A 24,905-nucleotide genomic window follows, 5' to 3' on the forward strand; every position below is an offset into this window, starting at 1 on the left:
CAATTCTCTTAATATTAATTGGTGTCTTTTATTTTGAGCATTTCAATTAGCTACTAATTTCTTTAATTAAACCAGTTACATTTGACATTCTCACCTATCTCAAATTAATCATTAATTTTATACTACATTATAAATGTATTGTTATATTTTCCCATTGTTTACTTGGCCAGAAACACTGGCCAAGTGTGGGACCATGAACAGCAGCCTGTTTTCTGATTGGGCTAGGTTTAAACACTGGACACCCAATAGAAAACCCTGCAAGCAACAGAAGGTTTACCATGCTCCTAGACACCAGGCTCCTGACATGAGGCCCCTTCCTTCTTTAGTTCTGTGGCAATCAGTCATGCAGGGCAACCTCAAGCCCCTCCATAGGTATAACTGACCACACATCATGTCTACCTGAAGACAGATCTCCATTTTAATGAAGTACCAAAAGGACTGAAGGGCTTAGCCAATTAAACTCTCCTTCTGAGACATTCCTCCCTGCAAAAGGTATTTAACCTCAGACCTGCCCTGAAAAGTAGGGTATAGTTTCACTCATCATAATTCTCTGCCATGACAATAAAGACTTTAAAAGCTTGGACTGCCTCTTCTCCACTGGATCTACAGCTCTGGAACAATGGAGTAAGTCTTTCTCTAAAGAACCACATCGAATCTCTCTCAGGAGACCTTTTAGCACTCCCAGACACTTCTCCACCAAGCCAAGCTGCCTGAGCAAGCCAAGGACACTTTTGTCCTTTGGGGATCAAGCAAGAGTGCTTTCCCCCAGCCCTGTCATTTTGGCTGCTGGCAAGGGCTGACCCCGGGGAGAAGACACTACCTACTTATTCTCAGCTCTTGTATAGCATCCAGCAGCATCTGCTTTGCCAGAGACTAAGAACCTGGGGACCTCAGACATGCAGCTGGGGAACCCAAAAGCCAGACTCCAGCAGATCCCCTGAGCAAGACTCAGGCCACCATTTTAACCCACAGCCAAGAGATAAGATTGTGTTACAGAAGTTATTTATAATCAAGTAGCCATTATTTTGAGGAGACATAACACATCTTTAATAAGTTATTAGGTTTTATATTTTTTTCTAATCTTGATGTCAAGTATATGGAGTTGAAATCTCCATGATGAAGTACTTCATAAGTGGAAAAAATACTGTCAGGTTATTAATTTCTAGATTTCTTTTATTTTTAATCATTCATAAATAAGTACTGATACTACTTTGACAGTGATACGTTGTCAGGTATGAGTTTGTGAAGGTCTCCTGTGTGCTATCAAATTCAGTGTCAGTTCATATGTGTATCAGTCCTGCTATGTCTTCAGGACTCTGTGCATTTGGTGCCAACTCCCACTTCTGGTTATTACAGTCTTTCATTCTCTTCTAGTTTTCCTGAGTCCTGAGGAGAGGACTTTGATAAAGGCATCCCATTTAGAACTGTGTGTTCTAAAGCATCACACACTCTGCATCTTGTCTAGTTGTGGTCTCTATTCATTATCATCTACTGCAAGAAGAACCTTCTTTTAAAAGGATTGGTTTATACTCAGAGAAGTTTTTATTTTTCCTTTGTTTTGAGGGAAAGCATTTTGTTGTTTTTTGTTGTTATTTTTGTTTTCTTTTCTGAGAGGAAAAGAGCAGTGTTGCATGGAGATGGAGAGATAATTTAAAATATATTAAAATACACATATATCAACTTCAATGGTTTTCCTGATTATTTTACTTTCTACTCCCAAAAGATTTGCCTATATAAAAGTTCACATGTACAAGAGCCTATTGGTTAATAATAAGGAAGTAGAAGTACATGACTTCATTAATTTTATTTATGCAGAGGATCAACTGTCTTCTTTGTCAGAAAGTGGTTAAATTATGTTGCCTGTGAATGACTTGGCCTCTTACTTAACCTACCACAAAATTAACTGAGGTATTTAAATATCAGACTATTTTTACTATTCCGTTCTGTAGTAAATGGTCATTTCCTGTAATACAGCTGAGTTTATCATAAAAACCATATGACTATTGAAATTCAATTTAATACATTGATTAATAGACACTTATCTCTGCTATGAAACATCATGAATTATGATTCAATATATATTCCTTAAGTGCTGCATGAGAACAACATTATGAAAGAAAGTAGTAATGGATCATAGTAAAATAGATGAAGAGAATGTCCTCTTGGCTCTAGAGATAATGCTGCCTGGTCCTTCTAAGGAGGCAGACCAGAACAGATTCTTTTGTGCATTATTAGTTGAGACTGTTATATCTCACAACAAGAAAGAAGAATGGCAGTATGCTCATCCCATTGAGGGCAGATTGTAAAGTAATATATATATATATATATATATATATATATATATATATATATATATATATATATATATATATAATATTATAAAATATTAGTAATATATATATTACCAAATGAGGAATACAACCTTATACATTTTGCTTTTCAAGTATTTTACTGTGTAAAAATAGATAGGAATAATAAAAATGTTCAAAGGTCAAAGCTAGACAATTTTCTTAAATAATAAAAATGAAACAGCCATGCTGTCAGGACTCATCATTATGTCCTGTTCTAAAGCAAAATAATTGGCATTAAGTTTCATGAGTAACGTAAAAAAGCACTCATAGAGTAAATATATGTGCGCTGTTGTGTTAGCCATTAAGAAAAGACATACCTCAAGGAACAGAAAGCTCATCTTCATGGTCTTTATTTAAAACAGTGCATACAAGAAGGCAGTATCATATTTTATTGTCTATATAGAGAGCATTTTATGAAAAAATATATATTTTGGGTTATAAATGTGTATTATAGAAACTTTAAAATGTACAACACATGGAGAAAAGAGGAAAGCACTAATTATTATTCTGATTTTGAAAAAAATAATTTTTGAGAATATTATGTATCTATTCAATAATGATTCCCCTTCACCTATCCTTAGATTCCTGAACCTTATCCACATGTTAAACTAATTCTCTTCCACCTACACCTCTTCCTCCTCCTCCTATTCCTCTTCTTCCTCTTCTTCTTTTTTTCTTCTTCTTCCTCTTCTTCTTCTTCTTCTACTTCATTTCTTCTCTTTCTTCTTTTTCTTTCTTCTTCTTCTTTTTCTCCTTCTTCTCCTCCTCCTCTTCCTCCTCCTCCTCCTCCTCCTTCTCTTCCTCCTCCTCCTTCTTCTTCCTCCCATCCTCCTCCACTTTCTTCTACTTGACCCATTAATTCTAATCTCTGCTACCCATGTATGTACATGTCCCAGACAATACATTATATTATGGAAAACTTACCAGTAGCCACTCCTTCAATGATTCATTTCCCAATAGCCATAACTCCCTCATTGAGACAAGAGTTTTGAATTCCTCTTTATCCATGCTAGAAATTTAGCTGCATTCACCTAATGCAGATTTCCTTGTGTAGTTATGAGTTCATGTGGGCTGTAGCTGTCCTGTATCCACAAGTCAGAAAACTGTGTAAACAGCTTCCCCTTACTCCAGCTCTTATATTGTTTGTTTGCAAGACCTCTTTCATAATATTCCCTGAGTCTGAGTCTACGTGGGGAAGTTGATAAAGATATTCTTAAGGATGAATACTCAGTCATTTTTTCTTAGCATGTTAGCAAATTGTGAGTCTCTGCATTCAGTAGTGCCCACGTCAAAAAAAAAAAAAAAAGGCTTTAAGCATGATTGATGACAGCCTATATCTATGAGCATAAATGTAAATATTTAAAAGGGATTTGACCATATGACTATTTAACAAAGCGGCAATAGTACATTCTAACCTAGGACTTATGACATCTATACCTAGGAGAGTTTGAGCAAGTTCCAAGCATGAAATCTCTCCTGTAGAGCATGCTTCAGATTCAGTCAGAAAGCCAACCCTTACCCCATCACAGTCATGTTATTGTATCAGTGTGCACATTTTACCTGGAACATCTTGATCCGGTGTTGGTAAGAGTATTAATGTCTTTTCTCCCTAACAGTTTAAGATTTCTTAGGAGTGCCTAAAAACAACAGCAATACTCTACATTTTGTTGGATAATCCTGGAGCTCTCTAATCAATACATATTCCATACCAGAAACAGAGGTTTTATTTACATGTTTTATAGGAGAAGCATTGTCTAATTATTCGTTGTACCTTCATTAGAATTTATTTTTTAAAATGTATTTTTAAATTACCTTAGCATTTACTGGGTTTCCCTAAATTTTTTTTGTAATTAGTGAGTTTAACTCAACAGATCATCCAGTCACTCATCCCAAGCACCCAAATCCATCAATTGCTACACAATTCTTTAAATACCCTTATCCCAAAATCCTTTTGTCATATCACATGTATTGCACTATTTCATTCAATTCAAGTTTAATTAACTTGTGAGATAGGAGATCTCCTTATGAATTTTTACCACACACTTACTTTCAGTTAATTTTGTCCCTATCCCCTGGTCATCTTTTATACTTGCATTGTTCTCCCTAATGATACTTTTCCAACCCTAGGATTATGCAACACTACTTTATTTTTACCTGCCTTATTCCATTAATATAACCTACTCCCCATGAATGATTTCTAGTTTTTTTGGCTTATATGTGTGCTCTAAGTTTAACACATTAAATTAATATTTAAATATAGGATGTTTCTACAAGAGAACACAAGGCATTTGCCTTTCTGGTCTGTAGTTTCTTCACTTAGTATAATTTTCCCAGTTCTTGTGCCTATAACTCTTAAGAGTTTAAAATTATGTTTTTAATTATCAATATGCTGCTTATTAAACAAATAGTGAACCATGATAATTTTGCTCCCTATTCTTACATTTAACCTGGCTCATTTTATGTTCCTACACTACATCAGGTTGCCAGTGACTTGAACTTAGAATAGCAAAAAGACCAAATCACGAAATGGAGCAGACAGTAAGAAATGATTTGGAGAGGGAGACAGTATTCTCAGAGTATGTTGTATAAAATTTATTTTCAATAAATATGAATAAAGTTCAAATCAGAAATTAATGAAATAATGACTAAAAGAAAGAAGTGATTGGCTTGCTACAGAAGAGTAAAGGCTTGAATCTCACTTAGAATGGGGAGTAAAATGGCATAAGAGGCAGGGGGAAGATGGAAGTGGGAATGGGAGGGAAAATGGGTTCATCAGGATCAGGTACAGGGAATGACAGGGCAGATGGCCAGACAGCCATAAAAATGAATGAGAAATCTTCAGCTGACTGAGGTGGGGAGTTAAGGTGAATTTCCAGGAAGAGACAGAGACCTAGGACAAGAGATGCCCCCAAGAATCAGTAGGATTTACCTTAGCTGTGATTCACAACAGTAAAGTCACTTCCTATAGCCAGGCAGGAATCCAATGGAGCAATAGGAATACCAGCCTACCCACAAAAATTTGGACCCAGATTTTTCACTGTCTATGAGAAATTCAGTAATTATAGATGGAGCAGAGACTGAGGCTAACCAATAACCAGTCCAACTTGAGACATCCCATGGGAAAGAACCAATCCCTGACATTATTAATGATAATCTGTTGAGTTTACAGACAGGAGTGTAGCATGTTGTCATCTGAGAGGCTTCATCCAGCAGCTGACTCATACAGATGCATATACCCATACCCAAGCATTAGATGGAGCTTGGGGACACTTATGGAAGAACAGGAGGAAGGATTGCAGGCCCTTAGGGGATAGGAACTCCACTGGGAGACCAACAGAATCAGCTAATCTGAACCCTTGGGTCTCTCATAGACTGAAGCACAAACCAAAGAACATACACTGGCTGGACCTAGGCTTACACACACATATGTACTATATGTGCAGCTTGGTCTTCATGTAGGTCCCGACAACTGCAGTGGGAGCTATCTCAAAACTGTTGCCTGCATGTGGGATATATTGTTTTAGTTGGGCTTCCTTGTCTGCCTCAGTGGGAGAGGATGCACCTAGCCTCACAGAGACTTGATGTGTCAGGGTGTGGGTAGGAGAGGGATGCACAGAGGAGAAAAGGAGTGGGGGGTGGGGAAGGCTTGTGGGAGTGGTGATCTAGAACTGGGCAGTGAGCATGCTAATATCTAATTGTGTAAATATTCACATTCCTTTATTATTCATCAATTAGCAGACATCTAGATTGATTCATGTTTCTGGCTGTTATGAATAAAGCTGCAATGAACATAGGTGAACAACTGTCCTTGTGGTAAGATGGAGCATCCTTGGGGTATATGCCCATCTACCTGTGTCTTGCAGTAGATTGATTCCCAGTTTTCTGCAGAACTGCCATATTGATTTCCACAGTGGCTATACAAATCTGAACTTCCATGAGAAGTGGAAGAACATTCCCTTGCTCCATGTCCTTATCAGCATAACTTGTGCTATTGATCTTAGCCATTCTGACAAGTGTAAGATGAAATCTCAATGTGGATATGACTTATAATTCCCTTATGGTTAAAGATGTTGAATGCTTCTTTAGTGCTTCTCAGTCATTTGTTATTCATATGTTGAGAATTCTTTTTTGTGATCTGAACTTGATTTATAAAATGGGATTATTATATTTTATATATAAAATGTGAGGATTCTTAAGAGTAAGTTTCAGATATTAAACCTCTATCTTATGTGGAGTTGGAGATATTGCTTTTTCCAAGTCAGTAGGGTACCTGTGAAATTGCCTTTCTATGACTTACAGAAGCATTTTAGTTTTGTGAGGTAGAATTTATTAATTGTTGATCTTAGTGCCTGTGCTATAATTTCTGTTCTGAAAGTTCTCTCTTTTGTTAATGTCTTTAAGGCTATTTTCCACTTGTTCTTCTATTGGTTCAATATATCTGGTTTTATGTTTATGACTTTTATCCACTTGAACTTGAGTTTTGTGCAGGGTGATAAATATGGATCTTCCCACATTCTTCTACTTGTAGACATCCAGTTAGAACAGCACAATTTGTTGAATATGCTTTCTGTTTTCAAGTGTGAATTTCTGGCTATTTCATCAAACACCAGGTGTCCATTGGTATATAGACTTATATTTATATTAATAGATTAGAATCTATTGATCAACATATTTTTATAACAATACCATGTGGCACTTATTAATATAACTCTTTAGCTCAACTTGACATCAGGGATTGTTTTTTTCTTGTTTATTTGTTCTTCAGGATTGTTTTAGCTATATTGGGTTTGTTTTTTTCCATATGAAGTTGAGTATTGTCTTTTTGAGGTCAAATACTTTCTTAATGTGCATTGTTAAACTGCTCTAAGTTAATTGTCAACTTTATTGAAGAAAATTGCTTTGTACCCCTACCTAGTGTACAATAAAGTCAGATAATAATAATCTTTAAAAAGTTGTGATGGAATTTTTATACAGACTATATTGAATATATAAATTGCTTTTGGTATGATGGCTATTTTTATTTTATTATTATTACAAATCTATGAGCATGAAAGTTCTTGTCATCTTCTACTATATTCTACAATTTCTTTCTTGAAAACCTTGACATTTTTATCACACAAGTCTTACACTTGGTTAGAGTTCCTCCGGGATATTTTACATTATTTAACAAGGTTGTCAAGGAGATTGTTTCCCTGATTTCTTTCACACTCTTTTTGGCATTTGTGTATAGAAGGGCTACTGATTAATTTGTGTTATTCTTATAACCAGTCACTTTGCTGAAGGAGTTTTTCAGCTTTTGTGCTTCCCTGGTGGGATTTTCAGGATAATTTATGTATACTACCATATCATTTGCAAATTATGATACTGGCTTCCAATTGTATCCCTTTGATTTCTTTCAGTTATCATATGACTCAATCTAAATCCCCAAGTACTGTGTTGAATAGATATAGAAAGAGGTCATGAAATTTGCAGTCAAATGAATGCAACTAGAGAAATTCATCCTGATTGAGGTAACCCAGAAATACAAACATGGTATGTGTTCAGTTATAAGTGGATATTAACTATTAAGTAAATGATAATCAAGCAACAATATACTAATCCAGAGTGGTTAAAGAGGAGGTTTCTGGGGGAGGGGGAGTTATGGACCTCTGTGAGTAGGGGAAATAAAATAAATTTTGCAGGTAGACTGAGGTTGGAGGATGGAATAGAAGGAAGCAAGGAGGGAGGGAAGATTGGTAGACATGGAATTGGGAAAGATTTGGTGATGGGAAACATTGTGCATTGCAAATGTCTTGGAATCTATGACGGCAATAGTAGGGAGGACTCCTAGTAATGGATTTTACAGAGTCTAAACTGGCTACCTTTTATAGCCAGGCAAGGCTTCCAATTGTGGGATTGTATTTCATCTAGTTGAGTTGTTTGCTAAAGGGGTCCCTTGGAATCCCTAAACAACTCAGATTGATGCTCGGGCAGAAAGTTCCATTTGAAAACTAGCAATAAGGGCCTATTTCTCAGAATAACTTCTACACAGCACATTGCTTTCAGAGAGAATGAGTTAGTTCCTGCATGGAGCCTTCATCCCTATGTTTTAGTTTCTTTGGGTAAGAAGGTACTCTGTAAGATGTGGAAAGAGAAACCTGGACACCAGCTACAAAACTCTCATTTTTTACTCTATGATGCCTGTAAGATATTCTGGGGCAATGGTGATGTAGAACATGAGGGATTATCTAACCATTAGCTTAACTTCAAGCCCATGTCCTGAAATGAGAGCCCATATCTGACACCACGTGGAGAGCCAGGAACTAGATACTGGGTGGCCTAATGCTGCAGAGTAGAAACAAAGGCAACTTGAAGAACATATTTGAAATTTTTAGAATTGGTATTCTGCTATACCGTCCAGTCCTAAACAGAGAGGCTTTCTCTGGCAGAAAATAGGAGAAAATGAAGAACCACACAGTCAGATGTTATGTGGAGAGAATATAAATTGGAGATCTCCATTGAATGCCTTTCTTCGGAGACTGGGAAACCCTGAATAAGAAGTAGAAGAAAGATTGTGTAAGTTGTAGATGTTGAAGACATAAAGATAGCATAGCCTACTGAACCAACTAAGAAAGACTTAAATGAGCTTACAAAGACTGATGCAGGAAATTATGTGGCTCCCATGAGTCTGCACCAGGTCTTTTGTGATTGTTATGCCTATTAGCTTGGTGTTTTTGTGCTCTCCTAACATGAGAGCAGGTACATCCCTGAGTCTTTTGCCTGGTCTTGGGAATATTTTCTATCAAGTGGGTTGTACTTTCCAGTCTTGGTATGATTTACCTTGTCTTATTAGTTGTTTTTTTTTTTTTTTTGACATCTGATGTTTTCTGAAGAAGTAACAGAGATGGAGTTGATATATAATGTTCAAAGTTGGGCGATGCTTCTCTGCATCAGTCCATATGTCCATGAGATATTTATCCTTCGTTCTGTTAATGAGAACCTTTAGATATGTATTTTTATGTTGAAACATTTTATCTCAAGGATATATCACTTGGTTAATCTATTTTGTTATCAATCCATCCCTGTGGTGAGAGAATCTTCACTATATATTCCATGAGGCTATATTGGAGGTTTACCTAGTTTCATCGAGATTTCCTCTTATTGCCCCAGGTGTTAACTATATGCTTAGCTCTGACAATGCTTCATGTAAATTAAAATAAATTCCTAAGAAGGCCTCTGAAAATATTATCTCATTAAATGTGTTGATCTTGCTTCATGAAGTTTGAAAATTTGGTACAATTTGCCTCTTAGCTTAGATAGGAAAGGTTGTAGCAACTCAATGTCTGCTGTAGTCAATGGTGGTTATTGAATCTGTATAACCACAGTAATCAAGAACTTGAGGGCAGAGATCATTAGTTCAAGGATTATAAGTTCACATTATCCCCTGTCAGATGAATTTCACTGATGTTCTCAGAGCTTTGAGACAATTCTACCTCTTCAAGTTGAGCAGAGAGAGTGAAACATTCAGTTTTACTGAGTTTTCCCCAACACTTAGTTGAGTTTTCTTCTGATGTGGCTACTCCTGAGTTATTTATGCCCCTGTAAATATTGCAACAAATGAACTGATTCATTAAACTACATTTGGATTCGATTGTTTCCTTGGTCTCTGTCAGAGTCTTATCTGGAACACATAAAATTTATTCATGTCTCCTCAATGGGAAAAAATCATTCTAAAATCCTGTAGATCTTCCTTTCCTTGTGGAGAAACCACAAGCTTGAAATTTTTCTCTGACATAGTCACTGACAGAAATTATGATGAAAGGATGTGCTCAAATACTCCAGTGTTTCAAGTGGGCAATCCTGGCTCATCCAGAATTACGTGAGCCTCTTAATTAGTTACTAAACATCTTCAAAGGGAGTATATATAAAAGTTTGTGTGCATTTGGTACATTCATTAGGTGAAGCAGTACCCATGACTTTTCTAGGAGCCATTATTGTGCTACTTACTGTACACAATTTTCACTATGTTCATTGTACTAAATTATAACTTCTGAATCATATCCTCTGATTTCTTTAAGCATGTAGCAACTAATTTTTTTAAAAAATTGAATTTAACTCCTTTAAATCTAATGTATAGTAAATAGAACTGACACAGTAAAACCTGAAAAACTTTCTATTTACTAAATAAATAAAGAAGTGAATTAATATATTAATTTAGGTTGTATAGGGAATTTATTTTCTTGCCAGGATTGCTGTTGTTTTGCTTACAGAAATGCTTTTCCCCATATAAATTTTATGAGTATGTGTGCTAATTTATCTCTATTGTGTATAATTCCATGGCAATAGTTCATTCATAATGCTTAAGTTTGGAAAAGTCCCATTAATCACGTTAAAATTGCTTAAACTAAAGAAAAAAACTTATTTGGACTAAAAAATATGCTTCAAAGGATTAGATCGTGATCAAAAACTGGTTATTGGCAGTGTTATCTGATCTTCAAACACAATATTTCTCCATGCATTCATGGGCTCCAGAGACATAGAAAAACATATAATACTGCAATAATTAGGTACAGTTGGCCATTAAAATTAAGATCAAACTCTTGGAGATAGGGACTAAGCCACACACATTTATGAAACACCTACATCTAACATCCAACAAGCCTCTTGTTAGAATTATTCATGTATTCTTAAGTCCCAAAATATATGTAGCTCCTGTTTGAACTGACCTGGTATAAAGGAGTTATTGATTGATCTAGAAATCTCTGATTATCAATATCTTCATCATAGAGCATCTAGATGCCAAGTGAGAACGAAGAAAATGAAATGACCATGTGATTTTGTTCTTTGAGTTTGTTTATGTAGTGGATTGCATTGATGGATTTCCATATATTGAACCAACCCTGCCTTCCCAGGATAAAGCCTACTTGATCATGGTGGATGATCGTTTTGATGTGTTCTTGGATTCGGTTGGCAAGAATTTTATTGAGTATTTTTGCATCGATGTTCATAAGGGAAATTGGTCTGAAGTTCTCTTTCTTTGTTGGATCTTTGTGTGGCTTTGGTATCAGTGTAATTGTGGCTTTGTAGAAGGAATTGGGTAGTGTTCCTTCTGTTTCTATTTTGTGGAATAGTTTGAAGAGTATTGGTGTTAACTCTTCTTTGAAGGTCTGATAGAATTCTGCACTGAAACCATCTGGTCCTGTGCTTTTTTTTTTGGTTGGAAGACTTTCTATGACTCTTTCTATTTCTTTAGGCTTTATGGGACTATATACCCAGAGGACTCCCCACCATGTAATAAGGATACATGCTCTACTATGTTCATAGCAGCCCTATTTATAATTGCCAGATGCTAGAAAGAACCCAGGTATCCCTCAACAGAAGAGTGGATGCAAAAAATGTGGTATATCTACACAATGGAGTACTATTCAGCCATTAGAAACAATGAATTCATGAAATTCTTAGGCAAATGGATGGAGCTAGAGAGCATCATACTAAGTGAGGTAACCCAGACTCAAAAGGTGAATCATGGTATGCACTCACTATTAAGTGGATATTAACCTAGAAAACTGGAATACCCAAAACATAATCCACACATCAAATGAGATACAAGAAGAAAGGAGGAGTGGCCCCTGGTTCTGTAAATACTCAGTGAAGCAGTATTTGACAAAACCAGAACGGGGAAGAAGAAGGGGTGTGTGGGAGGACAGGGGAAGCGAAGGGGGCTTACGGGACTTTCGGGAAGTGGAGGGCTAGAAAAGGGGAAATCATTTGAAATGTAAATAAATTATATCGAATAAAAAAAATTTTAAAAAAAAGAAAATGATATTACAAGGAAAGTTTCTTCTTTAGTTATCTTGGGTCATTTTAAAAAGTTGATGTTTAGTATCATTTAATTCCTCAAATACAGACTAATAGTATAAAAATTAATAATTTACACATTTTGCTACCTATTGATCACAGTCAAAGAAAAGAAGCAAAATACATATTTAGCCAAATATCTTCTTTGTAGTATGAAGTGGTTTGTTTATTTACTATTAGAATATACAGTGTCTTCTTTAACTTCCATCAGACACAGATAGTTTTGTGTCTGGAAACTGCTGTGCAACATGCATCGATCTTATCTTCTTCACTCATTCATCTGCTACTATGTACCTTTGTCGATTATATTTCTGCTACTGTGAATAGTGTAGCAATATTTAGGTATACAGTTGTCTCTTTAGTTTTATGACTTCATATACTTTAGGTATGTACTCTAAAGTGGGATTGTTAAATTTTATTTATGATTTTCATATTTTCTCTTGTTTAGACACCAATACATAGCTTCCTTAGTAGCTGCACTAATTTTAGAAGTGTCCTATGTCCATTTCCTTTTTATTCCACTCTTACTACAATGTGGTACTTGTTTATTTCTTTGCTTACTTTTATAATAGTGATTTACCTGGAATGAGCTGGTAGTTACTTTGTAGTTTTATTTTCATTTATATCTCCCATTAAGTGCTATTTAGTATCTCATTATTCAGGTTTATTAAAAATTTATTCAACAAGTCCTCGGTGTGATTGACAATTACGTTTTGCTTGCTTGTTTTCCCATATTTATTATTCTCAAATAAGGCCCAGTGGCATATGCCCTCCAAAATAAAGTGTCTTTATAAAGGCCTCTGTGTACATCTATACTTTGACAAAGCTCTGTGACTAGTACTCATGTGACTATAGCCGCCAGTTCCTCTCCACACACTACCATCTCCACCACCTATATGGCCTCACTGAAGCCATCGCTTCCAGCAGGGCTCTAGTCAAGACACAGGGCACACGGACCTTTGTGATCTCCAGCTCAACCTTTGCGGGCCATGGCCGGTACGCTGGTCACTGGACAGGGGATGTGCGGAGCTCTTAAGAGCATCTTGCATACTCTGTGCCAGAAATCCTGCAGTTCAACCTGCTAGGCGTGCCCCTGCTCAGGGCACTGTCACATCTGTGACTTCCTGGGAAACAGGTCAGAAGAGATATGTGTGCACTGGACCCAGTTGGGGGGCCTTCTGCCCCTTCATGCGGAACCACAATTACAGGTGGAGTCTACGGGTTCAGCGAGACAGCACAGCATGCCATGAGGAAGGCCTTCACCTTGCACGGTGCCTTCTTGTGCACGTTCTTGCACGGTGCCAATGTTAGAGGAGACATGGTGGCCCAGCCCCTCTTCTTGGAGTTTCCTGAGGACCCCAGCACCTGGTCTGTGGACCGCCAACTCTTTTGGGGGCCGGCCCTGCTCATCACACCTGTGCTTGAGCCTAGAAAATCCGAAGTGACCGGCTACTTTCCCAAGGGCATATGGTACAACATGCAGATGGTGCCGGTGGAGACCCTTGGCATCCTCCCTTCTCCATCATGGGCCTCATCCTTCAGATCTGCTGTCCACAGCGAGGAGCAGTGGCTGACACTGGAAGCTCCACTGGATACCATCAACATGCACCTGAGGGCAGGGTACATCATATTGCTGCAGGGTTCCAGCCTCACAACCACGGATTCTGAAAGCAGCCCATGGCTCTGGCTGTAACAGCAAACAGTGAAGAAGCTGTTCTGGGACGACGGGGAGAGTCTTGTGGTTCTGGAGCTTGGAGCCTACACACTAGTCACCTCTCAGCCAAGAATAATACCATTGTAAATAAATTAGTGCACGTTACCAAGGAGGGGGCTGAGTTACAACTGAAGGAGGTAACTGTCTTGGGAGTGAACACAGCTCCTACCCAAGCCCTTTCCAATGGCATCCCTGTCTTCAATTCCACCTACAGCCTATAAAATGGGCTAATTTCACTTACAACAAGAGCCTGGCCATCCCTGTCTCACTGCTGATGGGAAAGCAGTTTCAAATTGATTGGTCCTAAGAGACTACATTTACAGAGGCCTCCAGAGAGGCAAGGCGAGCTTGAGCTGGCTCTGACAGGTGGCTACTGTAAGGACCTGCGTCCTGCTCTCCTGACACACCCTTGAGCTTTTCCCATCATGTTGCTGCATGTGCCCCTGAAACTGTGTTGTTAGGAGAGTGAGGCTTGCCTCACCTGCTCCAGCCTTCTGTCCTTCGCCTCTAGAGAATGTGGAGCTTGGTGTGGGGACATCGTGTCTGCACCAACATCAGGCTGTGCAGCCACTGCAGCTGCGACCCTACAGGGACAAAGCTGGTGCTGTCACCAGGTTCCCAAGACTTGAGAAACTTATTGTGAAGTGTACTTACTTTTAATAAAAAGAGTATTGTTTTGGGGGAAAAGCATGCAATTGAAGAGAGTCATGAAGAAGCAAGGAGTGTAGAAACTGGAGACATTAGATATACAAGAGATGTAGAGAAGCTTTGTGGGCTTCCCTTCTATAGCTAAACAGAGGATCTTCAGAGAATGAAATTGCCCTCACCCCTTCAGGAAGCTTCAACTCAGAGTAGGGACTGAGAATATACAGTAGAATTACATGAAAAAAGAGTACTTTTCCAATTGTACAAATCTGGAGGAATGACAATTCCAATTGTCATTCTAGTGCATATAACTTTTTCCTCTCAGCAAATGCATAATTCTTCTCATATTTTAAGAATTTGTTTAGTGGAAGCATTCACCTTATTATAACAAAATTTCTTCTATTAAATAAGTTACATTAGCAGACTCAGGATAACTTGGACTTAATGTTCTCTGTCTGTGCTTATATAAGTAGGGGTTTGTTAGGTTTGGTGAAAAATAATAGCAGTACAACAAAATTTTAGTACTAGTGAAACACATAACTTCTATGAAACACATTAATACTTATTGTAAAATGGGTCAATATTTGCCATTTCACAAATGTAATAATTTCTTTAAGATTCCATTTCACTTCTGTCTGAATGGGTTTAATAAAGAAATCAAATTACAGTTATTTCTGGTTAGGATGTAGAGAAATAGGAACATATTTAGTGTCTCTGGGAGTATAAATGTTGAAACTACTTTGGGTGGTAGTCTTCAGGTTTCTTAAAACACTAAAAATAGGACTATAATTTGTCCCAGGTATGTGAATCCTGTGAATGTGCACAGCACTCGAATGACTCTGAAGCACTACAAAAATTAATTCACTCTTACTACAATGTGGTACTTGTTTATTTCTTTGTTTTCTTTTATAATAGTGATTTACTTAGAATGAGCTGGTAGTTAATTTGTAGTTTTATTTTCATTTATATGTTCCATTAAGTGCTATTTAGTATTTCATTATTAAGACTTGTTAAAAATTTATTCAACAAGTCCTCAGTATGATTGACAATTAGGTTTTGCTTCCTTGTTTTTCCATATTCATTATTCTCAAATAAGGTCAAATAGGGTATTATTCTCAAATATTTATTGCAAGTCAATTAACAGTAGCTAAGACATGAAAATGACTTAGATGTCCACCAAATAATGAATAGGTAAGGAAAATAGGAGGTAGGTAACACAATTGAATTTTTATGTATAATGATTACTAATTTATAGTTAATTGGTGCTCCTCTTATAGAATTTTATTGTGCTGTAAAGAAAAATGAACTATTGGAATTTGAAAGTAAATAGATATATATTATGAAAATTACTGAGTGGTGTAATTAAGGTTTAGAAAGAGAAATTCCCCAATTTTTTTCTTTTTTTTTATTAGATGTATTCTTTATTTACATTTCAAATGATTTCCACTTTTCTGGGTCCCCACTCCCCGCAAGTCCCATAAGCCCTCTTCCCTCCCCCTGTCCCTCCATCTACTCCTTCCCACTTCCCTGTTCTGGTATTCTCCTATACTGTTGCACTGAGTCTCTCCAGAACCAGTGGCCACTCCTCTGTTCTTTTTGGACATCATTTAATATGTGGATTATGTCTTGGGTATTCCAAGTTTCTAGGCTAATATCCACTTATCAGTGAATGCATGCCAGGATTGATCTTTTGAGACTGGGTTACCTCACTTAGTATGATGTTCTCCAGCTCCATCAATTTGTCTAAGAATTTCATGAATTCATTGTTTCTAATGGCTGAATAGTACTCCATTGTGTAAATATACCACATTTTTTGTATCCATTCCTCCAAATGCCCCGTTTTTATATGTAGATCCTACCTTCAAATTTCTAGGCTTATGTGAATGACTAGAAGTACCTTAGAATTAATTAAACTCAAAAAATGTTCCTGAGATGTGAGTTATCTTAAGATAGGTTGCAGACAGTAGAACACAGACAATAGGCAAACAGAGTAGGAAAGGTTGAAAGTTTTCAAATCAATAGTGGTGGGTGATGGAAGGAAAAATGGCACAAGGAGGAGCAGTTAACCAAAATTAAGGAAACATGAAGCAATCCTATGAAAAGTTGATATTCTGTTAACCAGTTAAAACAGAGGTAAGAAGAACAATTTTTTGTATATCTGGCTTGCACTCTTTCTCGAAGTCCAAGTTACTAAACAAAATCCCAGTGCCATGTGTGAGATTCAACTTATGTGCTGTCAGTCATGGAGTCTCCAGAAGTTCCCAAAATATTATAGTCTCTTCTCATTCTTTATGTTTTCTATAACAATAAATTGACAAGGGTCTACTGTTGATGCCGTCACATACCTGAGTGCACAATCAACTCATGCTGAAACTGAACAGAATCCACCTCCTTACAGACCAGCTTTCATAGTACTGCAAGGTGCTATGTAGATTGTTATGGGAAAAAAGTTATCATGGGTGTCTTACCCTGCTGTGAATCCTGTGCTTTACAATAGCAACTTTCCAAAAAAAAATAAAAAAATAAAATAAAAGATATATCACCTAGCACAGCTGGTGTCGGAGTAGCTAACCACTTTCTTATTGGAATATATGGCATGCATGTAGAGTACCATAAACCTGGTTAAAACTCATGTTTGAGGAGAGTCTAGGTCCAAGAGTAATTGTCACTATTGTTGATTAGTTAAATTATGGTGCCAAATTACCTTCCAAAAATTACGTTTATACCATACACACATTACATTCTCAATGCAATTAAAGATGTTTTCCTTTTCAGTAACTAGCAGTGAATGAAGAGACTCATTACTGTCTCAGACAGTAAGGATACAAGATATCTGAGTACCCCATGCTAAACAAAACATTTAGTATGATGTATAAGACTTATTGACTGTTGCAAAAGAAGCTACAGGAAAAATGTAACAACCAGAAAATACAGAGACCCTCTGAAATGCTAACTCCTGGACATGGCAGAGAAAATTAAGATGACACAGAAGTGGCTGCATACAAAAGACTGTGCCAATCAATTACAGATTAAGAAAGAGGCACAAAAATCCTACTTTTTCCTGCCACAGTATTGGACACTGATAGATTATGTAAAACGATGGACCACCATCATTAGTTGTATACTCAATGAGGTGCCCATCCTGCTCTAGTGAATATTTCCAAATCCATGGTCACATAGTTAATCCTGGTTAAGTTTGATTGATATAAAAAGAAAATATACTATGGACACTTGAGATGGAATTACAGAAAGGAGAGGAATAAATAGGGTAAAGAGGGAAACTAGAGAAGGTAGAGAGTATAATAGATTGGAATTAAAAGTATACAAATGTAAAAGCTTTTTAAAATAAAAAAGTATATATGTTTATGAATATTTTGTCTGTAATTTTTTCTGTACTTTTTTGTGTACTATATGCTTTCCAATGGCCTTAGAGGCTTTGGAATTGGAGACACATAGTTTAATGATCTGATAAAATTGAACCTCAATCCTCTAGAAGAGAAGACAGTTCTTTTAACCACTGAACCATTTCTCTTGCACCAAGCATAACATTTTATAGAATTAATTTAATAACAGTTAAAAATATAAATAAAGAGGAAAATATTATTTCGTGAGATACAAATTTATCTGGATTCAGTAATGCTAACATGGCAACACGAGAAATTCCACATTGTGGCAGATAATGTCAATAAACAACAAACACTGTTGAACACATTATAAAATATAATATTATAATAAAATTTGTTGATATTTTTACTAATTTAGAAATTAGTAAATTTACTAATTACTAATTTATTGAAGTTGCTTAAGAAAAGTGTCAGTGATTAAAACGAATGTGATATTTTTTACAGCAGAGCCCTCAGGCAATCAGATTAGAGCCATAGCCTGTATATTACTTGGAGACATATAGTAAACACATATATTGATAATGTATCTATTCAAGCCACTCCTAGAAAACCTCAAAGAAAAGAAATAGCTATGAATTTTAGCTCTCCTTAAAATAAATAAATCTTCCTTCAATCTCTTTAGGAGCAGAATTACCTTCTAACATATAATATGAAGATGAACCAATCATATTTATACAGATTTGCTAATTTTTCTTTATAATGTTAATATATGTAGATTTCATGAATGTATAAAACCTATGAGATTATTTAAAAAATAATACACCAAAGTAACTTTCTATAAATAAAATAAAATGACACTTTGCTATGTCCTTCTAGTCTGACACTGTGATCTGAACACACCTGGAAACTGGCTCCGCACCCAGTTCCACACAAACAGAGAACATTCAGCTCCCAGGTGCTCTGACACACCCAGGATCTCAGCATCACAGGATCCCAGAATCACAGGATCAGAGAGACAGCTGGATTCTGACATGTTTTGACACACCCAGAATCATAGAAGGGACAGGCTCCAGTCAGAGACTGCAAGGGCAGGTAGCACTAGAGATAACCTGATGGCAAGAGGCAATCACAAGAGCATAAGCAACAGAAACTGAGGTTACTTGGCACACTCAAATCTCAGTTCTTTCACCATAACAAGTCCTGGATACCATGTCACAACAGAAAAGCAAGATTCAGCTTTAAAATCACTTCTAATGAGGATAATAAAGGACTTTAAGAATGACATAAAAATCTCTCTTAAAGAATTACAGGAAAACACAGCAAAACAGGTGAAGGAAATGAAAAAAAATCCCAGATATAGAAATGGAAATTAAAAATTACAACATCATGAAGGGAGACAACTCTGGGGTCAGAAAACCTGGGAAAGAGATCAGGAGACATATGTGAAAGTATTACCTACAGAATACAAGAATTAGAAGAGAGAATCTCAGGTGCATAAGATACCATTGAAAACATTGACAAGGAGTCAAAGAAAATGCAAAATGCAAGATCCTAACCCAAAACATCCAGGAAATCCAGGACACAATGAGAAGAAAAGAGGCTAAGGATAATTAGTATATAAGAGACCTAAGATTCCCAACTTAAAGATATTTTCAATAAAATTATAGAAGAAAGCTTCCCTAAACTAAAGAAATACCCATGAACTTACAAGAAGCCTAAAAATATCCAAATACAATGGATGAGAAAAGAAATTCCTCCTGTCACATAATAATCAAACACCAAATATACTAAAAAAAAAAAAAAGAAAATATTAAAAGCAGTAAGGCAAAAGGTCACATTACATATAAAGCCAGACCTATCAGTACTATATAACACTTCTCACCAGAGGCTATAAGAGCCAGAAGATCCTGGGCAGATGTCATACAGAACCAAAGATAATACAAATGCCAGCCCAGGCTACTATACCCAGGAAAACTCTCAATTATCATAGATGGAGAAACCAAGATATTCTATGACAAAACAAATTTACACAATATCTTTCCACAAATCCAGATCTACAAAGGATAATAGGTAGAAAACATCAGCAAATGGAGGGAAACTCCTCCTTACAAAAGGCAAGAAAGAAAGAAATACCCATGAACTTACAAGAAGCCTAAAAATATCCAAATACAATGGATGAGAAAAGAAATTCCTCCTGTCACATAATAATCAAACACCAAATATACTAAAAAAAAAGAAAAGAAAAGAAAATACTAAAAACAGTAAGGCAAAAGGTCACATTACATATAAAGCCAGACCTATCAGTACTATATAACACTTCTCACCAGAGGCTATAAGAGCCAGAAGGTCCTGGGCAGATGTCACAGAACCAAATCTTCTTTCAACAAAAGCAAAAGAAGTTCCCACACAAACATAATTCAGCCTCTAACAACAAAAATACCGGGAACAAGCAATCAATTTTCCTTAATATCTATTAACATCAATACACTCAATTCCCCAACAAAAAAACCACAGACTAACTGACTGGATATATAAACAGGACCCAGCATTTTGGTACACGCAGGAAACTTACCTCAAGGACATAGACAGACACTTCCTTGGAATAAACAGTTGGAAAACAATTTTCCAAGCAAATGGTCTCAAGAAACAAGCTGGAGTAGCCATTGGATTAGGGATAAAATAAGCTTTCAACCTAAAGTTATCAAAAGAGATAAGGAAGTACATTTAATACTCTCAAAGGAAAAAAAAATCTACCAGGAAGAACTCTAAATTCTGAACATCTATGCTCCAAATGCAATGGCAGCCACATTCATAAAAGGAACTTTTCCAAACATCAATACACACATTTCACCTCACACAATAATAGTGGAAGACTTCAACATCCTACTCTCAGCAGTGAACAGACCATGGAAACAGAATCTAAACAGAGAGACAGTGAAATCAACAGAAGTTATGAACCAAATGGATTCAAAAGATATGACATTTCATTCTAAAAGAAGAGAAGAAAGAAGAAGAAGGAGAAGAAGAAGAAGAAGAAGAAGAAGAAGAAGAAGAAGAAGAAGAAGAAGAAGAAGAAGAAGAAGAAGAAGAAGGAGGAGGAGGAGGAGGAGGAGGAGGAGGAGGAGGAGGAGGAGGAGGAGGAGGAGGAGGAGGAGGAGGAGGAGGAGGAGGAGGAGGAGGAGGAGGAGGAGGAGGAGGAGGAGAAGGAGAAGGAGAAGGAGAAGAAATGTCCTTATCAGCACCTCATCAGCCTATCTCGAAAACTGAACATATAATCAGTCACAAAACAGACTTCAATGGATACAGGAAGATTGAAATAATCCCATGCATCCTATCCAATTACCATGGACTAAGGCTGTTCTTCAATGAAAATAAAAACAATAGAAAGCCCACAAACAAATGGAAGCTGAACAACTCTCTATGCAATGCTACTTGGTCAAGGAAGAAATAAAGAAATTAAAGACTTTTTAGAATTCAACAAAAGGAAGACAAAACACCACAAATTGTGGGACACAATGAAAACAATGCTAAGAGGAAACCTCATAACTCTGAGTACCTCCAAAAAGAAACTGGAACGAGCATACACTAGCAGCTTGACATCATGGCTGAAGGATCCAGAACAAAAAGAAGCAAATATACCCCAGAGGAGTAGACTGCAGGAAATAATCAAAATTAAGACTGAAATCAACCAAGTAGAAAGAAAAAGAACTATACAAAAATCAACCATGCCAGGACCTGGTTCTTTGAGAAAATCAAAAAGACTGATAAACCCTTAGCCAAACTAACTAGATGAAACTAAGACGGTATTTAAATTAACAAAATCAGAAGTGAAAAGGGAGACATAACAACCGAAACCGAGGGAATTTCAAAAATCATTAGATCCTAATGCAAAAACCTATACTCAGCAAAACTGGAAAATCTGGATGAAATGGACAATTTTCTGGAGAGATATCAGGTGGCAAAGTTAAATCATGATCAGATAAACCATCTAAACAGTTTCTTAACACCTAAAGAAAGAGTCGCAATCTGTAAGTCTTCTGACCAAAAACAGCCCAGGATCAGATGGATTTAGTGCAGAATTCTTTCAGATCTTCAAAGAAGACCTAATACCAATACTCTTCAAGCTATTTCACAAAATAGAAACAGAAGGAACACTATTCAATTGATTCTATGAAGCAACAATTACACTTATACATAAACCTAACAAAGACCAAATACAAAACAGAACTTCAGACCAATTTCCTTTATGAACATTGATTCAAATATACTGAATAAAATTCTTGGCAACTGAATCCAAGAACACATCAAAACTACCATAACCAATATTATTTGTTCAAATTCTTTCTTTTTTTCCATTGGATGGTTTTAGCTCCTTTATCAAAGATCAAGTGGCCATAGGTGTGTGGGTTCATTTTTAGGTCTTAAATTCTATTCCATTACTCTTCCTGCCTGTCTCTGTACCAAAACCATACCTTTTTTTAAAGGTATTGATCTGAAATACTGCTTGAGGTCAGGGGTGGTGATTTGACTAGAAGTTTTCTATCTTTGAGAATAGTTTTATTTTCAAATGAATTTAAAAATTGCACTTTCTAACTCTATGAAGAATTGGAATTGTGATGGGGATGGCATTGAATCTGTGGATTGCTTTTGTGAAGATAGCCAGTTTTACTATCATAACCCTGCCAGTCCATGAGCATGGGAGATCTTTCCATATTCTGAGATCTTCAATTTTTTTCTTCAGAGATTTGAAGTACTTGTCGTACATATCTCTCACTTCCTTGCTTAGAATCACACCCACGTATTTTATATTATTTGTTGAGTATTGTGAAAGGTGTTATTTTCCTAATTTCTTCCTCAGCTTCTTGATCCTTTGAACAGAAGAAGGCTCCTGATTTGTTTGAGTTAAATTTATATTTAGCTACTTTGCTGAAAGAGTAATTTCAGCTTAGGAATTTTCTAGTCAAATTTTTGGGATCACTTAAGTGTACTATCATATCATCTGCAAATAGTGATATTTTAACTTCTTTCTTTCCAATTTGTATCCCTTTGACCTCCATTTGTTGACTAATTGCTCTTGCTAGGACATCGAGTATTATATTGAACAGGTAGGAAGAGAGAGGGCAGCCTTTTCTAGTCCCTGATTTAAGTGGGATTGCTTCAAGTATCTCCCCATTTAGTTTGATATTGGCTACTGGTTTGATGTGTATTGCGTGTACTATGTTTAGGTATGGTTCTTGAATTCCTGAATATTCCAAGACTTTTATTATGAATGATTGTTGGATTTTGTCAAATGCTTTCTAAACTGATCAAGTGGAAACCCATTTATTTGAGTTTCTTTATATAGTGAAATACACTGATGGATTTCTGTGTATTGAACTATACCTGAAACCCTGGGATAAAGCCTGCAGGATTGTAGTGGATGATCATTTTGATGTGTTCTTGGATTCAGTTGACAAAAATTTTATTGAGTATTTTTGCATCGATATTCATAAGGAAAATTGTTCTGAAGTTCTATTTCATTGTTGCTTCTTTTTTTGGTTAGGTATCAGAGTAATTGTGGCTTCATAGAACGAACTGGGTGGCGTTCCTTTTGTTTCTATTTTGATGAATAATTTGAAGAGTATCAATATTAGGTCTTCTTTGAAGGTCTGAGAACTCTGCATTAAAGCCTTCTGGTCCTGGGATTTTTTTTTTTTTTTGATTTGTTTTTTTTTTGTTTTTTTTTTTTGTTTTTTTTTGTTTTTTTTGTTTTTTTTTTTTAAGACAAGGTTTCTCTGTATAGCCCTGCCTGTCCTGGAACTCACTCTGTAGATGATGCTGGCCTCTAACTCAGAAATCCACCTGCCTCTGCCTCCCAGGGTGCTGGAATTACAGGCATGTGCCACCACCACCCAGCTTTAATGAATGCTTCTATTTTTTAGGTGTGATGAGACTGTTTAGATCATTTATCTGATTCTGAATTAACTTTGGCACCTGCTATCTGTCTAGAAAATTTACCATTTCATCTAGATTTTCTAGTTTTGTTGAGTATATGCTTTTGTGGTAGGATCTGAAGATTTTTTGGATTTCCCCAGTATCTGTTGCTATGTCTCCCTTTTCATTTCTGATTTTGTAGATTTGGTTACTCTCTCAGTGCTATCTAATTAGTTTGGCAAAGGATTTATCTATCTTGCTGATTTTCTCAAAGAACCATGTCCTGGTTTGGTTGATTCTTTTATAGTTTTTTTTATTTCTTTTTTTCCTGCTTCCTTCCTTCCTTCCTTCCTTCCTTCCTTCCTTCCTTCCTTCCTTCCTTTCTTTCTTTCTTTTTTTTTTTTTTTTGATTTGGGTATTTTGAGACAGGGTTTCTTTGTATATCCCTGGCTTTCCTAGGGCCACTCTGAAGACCAGGTTGGCCTCAAACTCAGAAATCTGCCTGCCTCTGCCTCCCAGAGTGCTGGGGTTACAGGAGTGCAACACCACTGCCCGGCAGTCCTTTTTATCTAGTTGGTTGATTTCAGCCCTGAGTTTGATTATTATCTGCAGTTTACTCCTCTTGTGTGTATTTTCTTCTTTTTGTTCTAGAGCCTTCAAATGTGCTGTCAATTCTGCTAGTTTCTTTTTGGAGGTACTCAGAGCTATGAATGAGCTAAGAGCTATGAAAGCAGAGCTCTTAGCCCTGCTTTCACTGTGTCCCGTAAGTTTGGGTATGTTGTGCCTTCATTTTAATTAAATTCTAAAATGTCTCTAATTTCTTTCTCGATGAAGTTATCAGTTAGTAGAGTGTTTTTCATTTTTTATGTATATATGGGTTTTCTATTATTTTTGTGGTTATTGAAGACCAACCTTAGTCAGTGGTGATCTGATAGGATTTACGGGATTATTTCAATCTTCTTGTAGCAGTCGAGGCATATTCTTTTGTTTTAGGATAAAATGTTCTCTCTCTCTCTCTCTCTCTCTCTCTCTCTCTCTCTCTCTCTCTCTCTCTCCATATATATATATATGTATATATATATATATATATATATATATATA

General features: G+C 36.4%; 1 pseudogene; it reads left to right on the forward strand.

Annotated features, from left to right (window-relative positions):
• Nucleotides 1-2,126: 2,126 nt before the first annotated feature.
• Nucleotides 2,127-14,209, forward strand: LOC127696797 (lysosomal alpha-glucosidase-like; annotated as a pseudogene).
• The last annotated feature ends 10,696 nt before the right edge of the window (nt 14,210-24,905 follow it).

Source organism: Apodemus sylvaticus, chromosome 11 (assembly GCF_947179515.1).
Source record: "Apodemus sylvaticus chromosome 11, mApoSyl1.1, whole genome shotgun sequence".
In the NCBI taxonomy this organism is placed as follows: Eukaryota; Metazoa; Chordata; class Mammalia; order Rodentia; family Muridae; genus Apodemus; species Apodemus sylvaticus.